Genomic DNA, 9,924 nt, shown 5'->3' with positions numbered 1-9,924 from the left:
GGGTGGCCATTTTCTTCTCCAGGGGATCTTCCCGACACAGGGATCGAACCCAGGTCTCCCGCATTGCAGGCAGACGCTTTACTGTCTGAGCCACCAGGGAAATTGAGATTATGTAGAGATTAATTAATGGTAATGAAAAATCTAGAATGATTTTAGGGTGAGTAATAGAGTAAAAGGCAATGTCGTTGGAGGAGAGGAGACTAAAGAACTGAGAGGCCAAGGTATTGGATGGATTATAGTGAGAATCTCAAAATCCCCAAGAGTAAGAATAGGAGGAATCTTAGAGTGAAGTGGTCCAGGAGCTAAAGTGTTCAAGGATCAAGGGAGGAGTAAACTGTGGGGTTGGAAGGTAACTTCAAGAGTGGTAATGGGTGCAGTAGTCTGACGGTACAAGATTCAAAGATGAGGGAAGAGGGAAGGAAAATGTTCTGTAAGCATTAAGAAAGCACTAAACACCTACCGCACTGCCAGGATCTGTGATATGAAGACAGGGAGGAAAAACTGCCACTGCTTGAAGCAGGGGCTGTAGCGAAGAGACAGGGTTCAGTAAGATAAATTTAGTAGAAGGAATATTTTAAAGAAGACATTAAGGAAATATGATTTGGTTGATGACTTGTGTTCCAGAAGGACTCACGGTGGAAAGGTTTTGTGCGCTGGAGAGGGATGGAAGATTGAATCAGGAAATGTGATGTACAAATCAGTATAGGGATTAATGGCTGGATAGTGAGGGATGTGTATGGAGACCGTGGCTTGTGATGAATGGCTTGTGAGGCTGTGAGTTTTAAAGGAAAGAGAAGTGGAGTTTTGCCTGGGTCACATAAGATTTGGAAGCTCCTCTTTGATTTTGGTTTTTGGCGAACACACGGAGGCATGCAGAGCATGGTCTGGCTTTAGCACATGGACTCTCTTGACTGCTTTATAGCAATTACTAATATTCAAAATATTGACTTGTTTACATGTGTTCTTTCTTCCACATTAAAAATTACAGTCTTTGAGGGCAGGCTTATTGGCTATCTTCTTCATTTTTACAGCACTGGTGCCTAGTAGTGACTCAGACTAGTTTTGGCATATAGCACTCAAAAACTGTATTGACTGGTGAAAACAAGATTACATTCTCTCAATCTATTGGTGGGTTTAAAGCCTTCTGAAGACATTCACTCCTTCAGTTAAACCCCATCTTCCTCATACCTTCAACTACTTCCTATCAGATTAGGTATCAGTATTCAAACATATACTTGTATCTCCCATCCTTAAAGTGAAAATCAAAAACCAACAAACTTCTCTGGAGCTTTTGTCTCTCTCTAGTCTTTCTCCAAGGTGTTGTTCCAGTCTTCTTCATGGCCACATTTCTCAGAAGTGAAACAAGCTGTCTCCACTTCCTCACAGTCTCTTTTTTCTCAATTCCACTGCAACCTGAGGTTTCACCCCTGCCAATGCAAGTCAACTGAAACTGTTTTTGTTATCATTAGCCTCTGTGTTGCGACATCTGACAAAAATGTGCATGTCTTCGTATTTATGAGACTCTTTGTAGTTTTTGCACAAGTGAATACTCCCTTCTTGCTCTTGACTCATGATTATAACACTCCCTTGGATTTCCTCTTAAGTCATTGTTTCTTTTACATATCCTTTATTTTCTTCTTTTCTATCTAACCTTTGTATGCTAGGATTTCATTTTTCATTTTGTGGGTAATATTCATTTACTGTAGTTGTAAGTATCTTCTATACACCAAGACTTCCAAAAATGTATCTTCTACTCAGTCCACTATCCTGAACTTCTTAACATCTTCATTTGGATGTTTCCAAAGCATCTCACACTTAAAATGTTCAAAGTAGAGCTTTTGGTCCCTGTTTCCCTTCCCCATGCTAATATCCACCATGATAATCTTTTGTTTCTCATTTTAGTAAATAGCACTACCACCCTCCCAGTCAAAATTCTGGATCTTTGTTTCTACAGTCTCCCTCAGCTTTTCCTCGCATACATGCAGTCCATTAGCTTGTCCTGTTGAGCCTCTCTATACAGAGTTCCGATTTATCAATTGCTTACCACTTCTTACTTCTTTACATTCCTTCCCGGTCCAAGCAACATGATTTCTTACCTTCACTAGCCACTCAGCTATCCTTGCCCAGCCTCCCACCTGCCTTTTTAAAGAGCAACCAGAATGATCTGCTTAAAATAGAGTGCAGATATGTCAGTCCTCTACTTAAAATATATGACCAATTTTCAGTATAGTTAAATCTCCAAATCCTTAACATGACTTGCAAGACCCAGCATGATCTGATTCCTGTCACATCTAATTTGTGCTTATCTCCATTCCAGGCTTAAGGAAATGCTCCCATGTTGTTCCTTCTGTCTATAATGCTTTTCTCCCAGTTCTTCATCTGTCTAAATATTGTTTTCAGATCCCAGCTTAAATGTTATCTAAGCCTTTGGTTTTTAATATAAGTTGCACCGATATTTATTAAAAACAAGTAATTAGACTTAATTTTGTTTTACTTGATTACCAGCTCTTTCATAACACGATTTCCCCTCTGTGAGTTGTTTTGATTATTCTCTCAATCATTTGTCATATTTTCAAGAAAAATTTCTGGACAGTTGTATGTGTAGTATATTTTTTCAAAGTATTTTTATGTCTGAGAATATGTCTTTATAAAAAATGATAGCTTAGTAGTTATTTTATTTTATTTACATAGTGGTCTGAAGGCTGCCCCTGACCCATGTCTTTTCCTTTCTTAGAAGTCACTCCCCAGTAATCATTTTAGGTTCCTCACTTTTCTCAGTGTCTGCTTCCTGAAACCCTCCTTAAATCTATTGGTCAAACAACATCTGTAACCTGAATACACGGCCTTGCTTGAGTGAAATGGATGGACTGCCAACTCAGGCCAAATCCTCCACTTGTGCACCAAATACTATTATTTCTAAACCACTCCAGGCTTTTTCTGCTAAAATGTTTTCCCCTCTCTTTTACATCAATTTTTCTTTTTCTATAGGATAATTTTTTTTAACAACTTAGAAATGTGTTATAAAATTTCTCAACCTAAAAAACAAAAAATTTGCCCATTGACCATATATTGCCCTTCAACTTCTGATTTTTTTTTCCCTGCTCCTCTCTATAGAAAAACTCTTAAAAGTACTGTCTGTCTCTGTTTTGTCCCTTCTCATTTTATCTTGAACCAACTCCAGTTAGGCTCTGTCCCTCTCTTTCCTCTGACACTGTTCTTGTCCCATCTCCACTTTGCTTCAAGTCTCGGTCTTATCTAACCTGCTCTCTCAGAAGCATTTAACACAGTGGACCACTTCCATCTTTTGAAACACTTCATTTAGTTTTCAGGATCCAGTCCTTCTGTGTTTTTCTCTTCACTTCCCTGGCTGCCTCCAATCAGTCTTGCTTAATGAATCTTCCTTATGTTCCCAAATGTCCCAAGACCCACTTGTTGGTCTTCTCTGTCTATACTCACTTCCTAGTGATCTCTTCAGTCTCATGGATTTAAATATCGCAAATGACTGACTGGTCCAGGTTCATATCACTAGCCTTAACTCTTCCCTGAACTTCAAAATCCATATATTCAACTTCTGGGTATTTCTTAGTTTATAGTTGGTGTCCCTTTCCCAGGTGGCTCAGTGGTAAAGAATTCGCCTGCCAATGGCGGAGGTGCAGGAGATATGAGTTCAGTCCCTGGGCTGACAAGATCCCATGGAGGAGGAAATGGCAACCTGCTCCAGTATTCTTGCCTGGAAAATTCCATGAACTGAAGAGTTTGGTGAGCTACAGTCCACGGAGTCACGAAGAGTCAGACATGACTGAGCAACTGAGCGTGTACATGTATACTTGATGTCTCTAGGCTTACCATGCACAGAGAAGGAGGCGTCAATTTTGATAATTTGAGAACAGTACCATTCAGCAAGTTTTTCTACTTTTTTAATATTTATTTTTATATGTTTATTTATTTGGCTGAACCGTGTCTTAGTTGAGGCTTGTGAAGTCTCTTAGTTGAGGCATGTGGAATCTAGTTCCCTGATCAGGGCTTGAAACCCAGCCCCCCGCTTTGGGAGTGCAGAGTGTTAGCCACTGGACCACCAGGGAAGTCCCAAGTTTTTCTGTTTTTTAAATCTAGAATTGTACACAATATTTAAAAATAATTTTGTTTGCGTACCATTGTTTGTTTACCTCATTTATTTTCTTTCTTTCCATTGTATGATTTCTCAGAGAAAGGTTTGAGGTTGCTTTACTTTATTTATTTTTAAGATGGTGATAGTCAATTTTTTGTCTTTGGATTAACCAAAGAAATTGTAACATATGAGAAGAGTATATACATCAAAGTCAGAACTTGACTCAAGTTGAGAGTCCATTGCATTATTTACTGGTCGTACAATCTATATTTTACAAAACTCATAGTCTTTAGTTCCAACATCTGTAAGATATATACTTAAAAGATATATAGCAAGATGCATGTGAAGGCATCTTCCCGAAATCTTAGAGCTGGATAAACGTATTTTCCTGTGATGATCAGAAAACAGTAAACCCTCCTTTCCCATGAAAAAGTTTGCTTTACTTAAAAAAAAAAAAAAAGATATTTACTAATCACAGTAATTCAGGATCTGCGTTAGTCATTTTCAGGTGTGTAATTTAAGGGATTTAGTTTGATGAAAAATTATTTTATCTCCCAGTGATCATTTGAAAAAATTGTTGATAAAATATATGCTTTATCTCTTCTATAATTTTACCAGCTTTAAGTATTATGCTTATTAGCCTTCAGTTTCTAGAATCTATTTTTTTTATGTTTTGAGAATGAAAACATCTGTGCATCTTCAGTCTTCTGTCATGTCTTGTGGTCTCCATTTCTCAAAATTACAATGATTCTGTTATTACATCACCTAATGTTATGTTTTATACCCATGGTTGTAATTCATCTGTGGTTAAAGACTTTAACCAGTTTAATAGATCTATGTGTATTCTTATTATGCTTTAGTTTTCTCATAATCATATTTATTTAACCCTCTTAAATTTGGAAATTATTCTTCTTAATGAATTTACCCTTCACAGTAGTTAATAAGAGTTTTACTACCACAGACAATAGGTTTTTCCTTTTATTTTTTCCACATCCAGTAAAAATATCCAAAATGATCTAATTATCACTTTTGTTTTGGACGGTAGTAAAGAATACATTGTAAAGAAAGATTAATCATCCTGTTTGCCTATTATGATATTTAAATTTAGAGAAATTGTATGTTTCAATGAAAGGTATTGAACATGATTAGTTTTCTCTAAACATTATCCTGTTTTGCAGGATTAAGGATAGACATACAGATCAATGGAACAGAATTGAGCATCCAGATATGGATCTACACTTATGTGGTCAGTTGATTTTCAGTAAAGGTATCAAAGAATGTCAATCGGAAGAGAATAGGCTTTTCAAGAAATGTTTCTGGAATAACTATATATCCACATGGAAAACAAATGAACTTTTATCTCTCTTCACTCCATATACCAATATTAATTCAAAATAGATCACTGACCTAAATGTAAAAGCAAAACCACATACATCGTGTAGAACAAAGTATAGGAGACAAACTTTGTGACCTTGAGACAACACACAAAAAGCATGAACCATAAATTTAAAAACTGATAAATAGTCTTAAAAAAATTAAAATTTTTTGCTTATTGATATCATTAAGAAAATGAAAAGGCAAGCCTCAGCCTGGGGAAAAAATATTTGTAAAGCATATATCTGACAAGGGACTTGTGTCCAGATCTAATTTAGGACTTTTACAACTCAATGATAAAAACAACTCAATTTTAAGAAATGGGAAAGATCTGTACAGGTACTTCACAGAAAGATGTCCAACTTGATTGGTCATTGCTGCTGCTGCTGCTGCTAAGTTGCTTCAGTCGTGTCCGACTCTGTGCAACCCCATAGACAGAAGCCCACCAGGCTCCCCCGTCCCTGGGATTCTCCAGGCAAGAACACTGGAGTGGGTTGCCATTTCCTTCTCCAATGCATGAAAGTGAAAAGTGAAGGGGAAGTTGCTCAGTCGTGTCCGACTCTTCGCGACCCCATGGACTGCAGCCTACCAGGCTCCTCCATCCATGGGATTTTCCAGGCAAGAGTACTGGAGTGGGGTGCCATCGCCTTCTCCATGATTGGTCATTAAGGACATGCAAATTTAAACCACAGTAAGATACTACTATACTCATATTAGAATTTCTCAAAAAGACCGAAATGTCAAGTGTTGGTGAAGATATGGTACAACCAAAACTCCCATATACTGCTAGTGAAAGTGCAAAGTGGTGCAGCTACTGGAAACAGTTTTGTCAGTGTCTTAACAATTGAAACATGCACCTACTACATGACCCAGTGATTCTACTCCTACGGGTTTACCTTAGTAAATGAAAATATATGTCCACACAAAGATTTGTACACAAATGTTCATAGCAGCGTTATTCATAGTAACCAAACAATAGGAACACTCAAATACCTATCAGCTGGTCCGTGTGTAAACAAAATGTGGCATATGCATTCAATAGAATACAACTGCAAATAAAGCAAAATAAACTATTGACACACAAAACAATGTAGAAATATCTTAAAAATGTAATGACAAGTGAAAAAACAAATGACACAAAAGACATAGGAAATATGAATGTGAAGTCCTGGAAAAAGCAAAATACAACAGCAGAAGGCAGACCAGTGCTTGTCTTGAGGCTGGGGGGTGAGGTACAACTTGATCACAAAGGGGAATGAGGGATTTTGGGAGGGTGAGTAAAGTGTTCCAAAGCTTACTCCTGTAGTAGTTGCACAGCTCTATATACTTACTAAAACCATACTACTTTACACTTAAAATGGGTAAATTTTATATTATATAAATATGCTTCAAAATGATCTTAAAAGTATATACATTAAGCCTCAAGAGAGTTTTTTAACAAAAAAAGATAATTGTTATTCAGCAAAAAATTTGTTGCTGATAAGATCAATTTAAAATGCCTAGCCTACCAATCCATTTTCTACAAAACAATTATCTTTGTGCAGTCTAGTTTTAATATTTTAAAATCTTAATCATACTATAAGTAATTTGATACTTACCATGATTTGAGTAACAGACTATGAATTGTGGGATTATGAATTTAATAGTAAACTTTACAGTAAAATTCATTTATTTGAAGTTTAGTTGTCTCTTAATCTGATATGTCTGTAACACATTCAGGAACGTGTAAATAATAAAAATACATTTTGTACAGCTCATTTTGAGATCATAATGTCTATACATTAGAATTATAAAGACATTTTTAAGAGAAGTGTTGGTTAAGTCACTGAAAAATATAGTGTATTATTTGCTAAAATTAATAGAATAATTTACACATGGAATAAAAATGTAAAATGAATGTCTATATTTAGTTGTGTATTACTTTTCATCATCTTTGCCACCTCTAACTATTATCATCTACTATTAGATGAATACATTTTTTGTTTACTTCTTGTTCTGGACCAAAATTTCTAATTATATGACTTTAGGAGCAGTCCAAAATAATGGCATTTCTGTTAACAAAGAAATGAACACATTGCCAACTTTCAATGCATTTCAGAAATGGTTTTCAGGAATAATAGCTTGTGAATTGTATTAAAAGTAATTTAAGTAGATGTATAACAGTCACTTAACATTTAAAATAAAAAATTCCATGGCTGTATATAAAAAAAATATTGCGGGATGGGGAGAGAAAATTTTCCTTTTAGCTAAATATAACATAAAATAACTTGAAGTTAAATCTTACCTTCAAAATGCCATTTATTTTATAATTATCTTGAAAATAATCATTTGCCTCTTAGTTCAAAATATAAAGCAAGCTTAAAAAATTGGAAGAATTTGGGAAGGAAGAATATGGGAAAATGAGAAGATAAAATATTACACCTCATTTTAAGAAGTTCCTGAAGGAAATGGTGAAATTATTTACTATTTCATAGAATTGTCTTCCTAGAAAATAATTGCCTGGAGTAAATTTGTCATTTTGACACAGGTGACCTCAGTTCTCAGCGCCAATAGTTAAGCCAGGAGTGTGAATCGTCTCAATTTTCTATCCTAGGATAGGAAGTGAGGTGAGGAACCCTGTTAGCCTCAATTCCAGAATTGAAATGCCTCATCCTTCTCTTAAGGGCCCAGGGTTTTGGAAGCCAAAAGCAGGGAAGAAAAGGTTATTTACCAGGTACCTCCTTTGACAAATGAAATGTGTGTGCTTAGTTGCTTAGTCATTTCTGACTCTGCGACCCTATGGACTGTAGCCCACCAGGCTCCTCTGTCCATGAAAGTTTCCAGGCAAGAATACTGGAATGGTTTGCATTTCCTACTTCAGGGGATCTTCCATACCTAGGGACTGAACCTAGATCTCTTGCATCTCCTGCATTGGCAAGTGGGTTCTTTACCACTGTGCCACCCGGGAAGCCTGACAAATGAAATACTTGGTTTTTTTTTTTCCCCTGATGGGGCATGGGCTGCTGAAGCTGAAGACCAAATGGAAAGGGAATGGGAGCGGATTTTCTGTTTTTTAATCTTGTCACATTCTTACAAGTATAAGTGATGTATATCTAGAGAAGAGTATACAAAAGAATGAGTCTTAAAAGTTTTATATGGGGGGTGTTTTTAATGTGCTGACCTTTATCTCACTTTAAGAGAAGTAGTTCACTGAGTCCCTACCTACTCTAGCAGTTTGAATTGCTCAGTATTTCCTATCCTTCCCAAATTCCCTGGACTCTGGAATTTTCTCCATGCTGCCTCTATAATTATAGACAATAGAAAGTAATTTCATTTTTTCTGTTTTTTTCTAGACTCTAGGTGTTTACAATGTTTTTCTTATCAAGTTGGGCTCCAGCCATCTACTTTACACATAGTTTCCTTCACCTGAAACAACATATTCCAACATGAGGAAACATACAAGTGAAATGCTTGTTTCAGGTTGCAGGTTCTGTAATTGATTTCTTTGTTCTCCTTCACTAAGAATCATAGAGCAAACTTACTTGAGTCAAGTGATATCTGTATTTTTCTATTAGTATATGTGATATTTGTTTATTAAATGAACACTTCATAGCTGCTAAAAATCATCATAAAACTGCAGCTGATAGTTTTTAAGAAAAGTAATTCAGTGATGAAAATATTGGAGAGGTCGTTATCTTTTCTCTTTCCTGCCTAGACTGTTGTTGTTTAGTCCCCAAGTCGTGTTCAACTCTTTGTGACCCTTTGGACTGTAGCCTGCCAGGTTCCTCTGTCCATGGGATTTCCCAAGCAAGCATGCTGGAGTGGGTTGCCATTTCCTACCTGATCTCCTGCATTGCAGGCGGATTCTTTACTGCTGAGTCACCGGGAAGCCCCTGCCTAGACTAGTCCCTTGAAAAGTATTGAGAGTTTCATCTATTTTTTATGTATGAATTACAGTAATAATGCATTTATTGATGTGGTATTTATTGATTATTAAAGTATTTATTAGTATTACGCAGGATTTTTCTATTTTTACAGTTTTTCTACATGCATAGGAACCACATATATCCACATTTACACACATCTTGGATTTGAGTCAAACTACCAAACTTAAAATTTTCACTCTTTAGATACAGGGCCTTGAAGAAAATTAAGTCCAATTAGCTCAGAGGTTAAAGTGTCTGTCTGGAATGTGGGAGACCAGGGTTCGATCCCTGGGTCGGGAAGATCCCCTGGAGAAGGAAACGGCAACCCACTCCATTACTCTTGCCTGGACAATCCCATGGAAGGAGGAGTTGCAAAGAGTCGGACATGGCTGAGCGACTTCACTTTCACTTTCTTTAAAATACTCAGAACTCCCCCAAAGAGAAAATTTTTATGATTTTCATGAGCAGTATGATCACATGGATACTGAAGGGAAGTAATTTCTCCATGGTTACTGCTGAATCTCAAAGGCAGCAAAG

Source organism: Bos javanicus, chromosome 5, assembly GCF_032452875.1.
Source record: "Bos javanicus breed banteng chromosome 5, ARS-OSU_banteng_1.0, whole genome shotgun sequence".
In the NCBI taxonomy this organism is placed as follows: Eukaryota; Metazoa; Chordata; class Mammalia; order Artiodactyla; family Bovidae; genus Bos; species Bos javanicus.
This window is presented reverse-complemented; position numbering follows the sequence as displayed.